The sequence below is a fragment of the Cornus florida genome, unplaced genomic scaffold, assembly GCF_030987335.1.
Source record: "Cornus florida cultivar Cherokee Brave unplaced genomic scaffold, ASM3098733v1 CherokeeBrave_3.0.0_Hap2_Chr03, whole genome shotgun sequence".
Classification (NCBI taxonomy): Eukaryota; Viridiplantae; Streptophyta; class Magnoliopsida; order Cornales; family Cornaceae; genus Cornus; species Cornus florida.
In genome coordinates, this window is record NW_026775573.1 from 61,350,808 (window position 1) to 61,354,193 (window position 3,386).

The 3,386-nt window shown below is 33.7% G+C and overlaps 1 long non-coding RNA gene across 2 annotated transcripts; it reads right to left on the reverse strand.

Annotated features, from left to right (window-relative positions):
• Positions 1-502: 502 nt before the first annotated feature.
• Positions 503-2,937, reverse strand: LOC132300643 (uncharacterized). Of its 2 annotated transcripts, none has more exons than XR_009480518.1 (2): positions 2,828-2,937; positions 503-2,590 (listed from the first exon to the last, which is right to left on the reverse strand). It is a non-coding gene; the product is annotated as an uncharacterized LOC132300643 (long non-coding RNA). The 2 variants fall into 2 exon arrangements; XR_009480517.1 differs by having other exon boundaries at positions 2,778-2,937.
• Between the last annotated feature and the right edge of the window lie 449 nt (positions 2,938-3,386).

Genomic DNA, 3,386 nt, shown 5'->3' on the forward strand with positions numbered 1-3,386 from the left:
AACAGACAAGGGAGCCAGTCGGCCAAATCGATGATGGAGGTTTGGGTTGTGGATTAGATGTGGACACCATGAGGCAGCCGACGAGGTGTAAACGACAACACTTAACTCACCGACCTCCCAACCCTCTCTGATTTGCCTCGATCTCAAAACCCAACACAACTGTTGCCGCTCTATCACCGAGAAGAAGCATAGTGCCGGAAATACCCAAATCTTATCCATCATCGCTCTATCGCCCGACGTTGTCTCTATTGCCACCGACCAGAAAATAAATTGGTACTAATTCTGTAATGACCTTGGATTTTTTCAACCCAGTATGTACTGTTATGAACCGAAAGTTGACCCGATAACGGATCCGAAATGCGGAAGCAAAAGATAAATCCAAAGTCTATAGAGATGTAAATCATCCCCAAGACACCAATGTGACTGTAACGCCCCGAATTTTTTCTAAATAAAATCCTCGATTTCATTAAATCAAAATACTTTATAAAAGACACCCAGGATCTCAAAAGAAATAAAATACCCTTTATTGATACAAAATCAATCAAATTTCCTCAAATAAATAAGACAACATCTCAAATTAATTAAATTGATACTAAATCAATTTCCTAAAAATCTCTAAAAAAAATAATTTAATTCCTCAACTCCAACTTTTCCACCTAAGTCCGCAACTATGAATCCAAGTTCATCCTCGGTACCTGAAACTGTAGGGGGGTGAGACAGTAGGAAAAACCATAACAAGGATTTCAAAGAGTTTCATGATAAATTTGCTTTACAAAAATATATATATGCTTTTAAACAAAATACATATATGCAATTTTAGCAAAATAACAATTAACAAAATTTTTCAAATAAAATCATTCAAGCCATTCAAGGTATGATGATCCCTACACTGTAAAACCATTATTCCACACTGGATCATCAAATTTATCAAGTTTTGCCTTCTCTGAGACTCTCGACTTCCTCACTGTATTTCTCATTCTCTAATTTTCTATCTCTACTTTCTTTCAGTTAATACCATCTTTGCACAAACATTCTATTTATAATGCAATTCCACCGACACTTAAACAAAAATCTACCACCAAAAATCAAATCAAATATCTAAAGTCTAACATAATAATCACAATTGACCCGCCACCCATGCTTCCTGTACTTTACTTATCCTTATATCTTCATTCATTTAATATTTTAACAATTGCAATCTCATCCCAAAAAGAAAACACCACGTGTAAAAGTAAAGGCCAAGCACAATTCAAGGCCAAATACAATGAACCCAAAAAAATGGACCCGCCACCACATATAGTTGCTTTCTATACATCAGTTTAACAAACAAAAATCTATCTCCATAATAAGTGCAAAATTAATTGGGCCAAGAATTTAACTAATGGGACCCACAGCTTTATCACAATTTCCTTACTCTTCTCACCATTTCGCTGGCAGCATCCATGTTGCCCATGCAAGGTACTAAATATATATATATATCATTATATATACAAAGGTAACCAAATAAATCAATTTGCTTTCTTCCTTTCACCAGATCAAGAAACATAAATATATATACAATGTATACAATTGTAATAAACTCAACTCAACCCATCAAATAAGTGAAACCCACCAATTATCAATTTTTTTCTTCTTCTTTTATCCCTTCGGCTGCCTCTCCAACATCATTTCAGCACTGCTCCCTTTTGATTCAATCTCCATCAAACTTAATATATATATATCACACATATATATATATATGCAAGTGCATACCTAATAAATCAAACTCAATAAATATTTAAATTGAGTAATTCTCCAAAATAAAAATTAAATTATCAATTATGACAATTTAAAAAAAAAAATCATGAAATAAAATATAATTTCAACTCTTAAAAATCCGATTTGTCACATTCTCCACCACTTAAAAAGAATTTCGCCCCAAAATTCAAATCCAACAGACTTTGCATACCCGAAAACATCAAAAGTGGTAAAATAAAATCCTAAAATTCTTACCCCAGGCGATGTGAAATTCAGTGACATGAAAAAAAATTGTGGTAGTTGACAGTGCTAGTTATCCGCCCACACACTCTGTAGCCGTTGTGGTAACTAGATGATGCCGTCACCCGTCCACAAAATAAAACCGATAGTGATCTAGGGACACCTGCCCCTAATCACTGATAGTAATTATCCTAATAACTGTCAGTGAACGACATCCGGACGCACACACCCGACTACAAGTGGTAACTAGTCAATACTAAACACTCGCCCACACACACCGGACAACATCATCACTAAACTCACACTTCCAGTTGGGTACAGGCTCTAATACCATTCTGTAATGCCCCGAATTTTTTCTAAATAAAATCCTCGATTTCATTAAATCAAAATACTTCATAAAAGACAACCAGGATCTCAAACGAAATAAAATACATTTTATTGATACAAAATCAATCAAATTTCCTCAAATAAATAAGACAACATCTCAAATTAATTAAATTGATACTAAATCAATTTCCTAAAAATCTCTAAAAAAAATAATTTAATTCCTCAACTCCAACTTTTCCACCTAAGCCCGCAACTATGAATCCAAGTTCATCCTCGGTACCTGAAACTGTAAGGGGGTGAGACAATAAGAAAAACCATAATAAGGATTTCAAAGAGTTTCACGATAAATTTGCTTTACAAAAATATATATATGCTTTTAAACAAAATACATATATGCAATTTTAGTAAAATAACAATTAACAAAATTTTTGAAATAAAATTATCCAAGCCATTCAAGGTATGATGATCCCTACATTGTAAAACCATTATTCCACACTGGATCATCAAATTCATCAAGTTTTACCTTCTCTGAGACTCTCGACTTCCTCACTATATTTCTCATTCTCTAATTTTCTATCTCTGCTTTCTTTCAGTTAATACCATATGTGCACAAACACTCTATTTATAATGCAATTCCACCGACACTTGACCAAAAATCTACCACCAAAAATCAAATCAAATATCTAAAGTCCAACATAATAATCACAATTGACCCGCCACCCATGCTTCCTGTACTTTACTTATTCTTATATCTTCATTCATTTAATATTTTAACAGTTGCAATCTCATCCCAAAAAGAAAACACCACGTGTAAAATTGAAGGCCAAGCACAATTCAAGGCCAAATACAATGAACCCAAAAAAATGGACCCGCCACCACATATAGTTGCTTTCTATACATCAGTTTAACAAACAAAAATCTATCTCCATAATAAGTGCAAAATTAATTGGGCCAAGAATTTAACTAATGGGACCCATAACTTTATCATAATTTCCTTACTCTTCTCACCATTTCGCTGGCAGCGTCCATGTTGCCCATACAAGGTACTAAATATATGTATATATCATTATATATACAAAGGT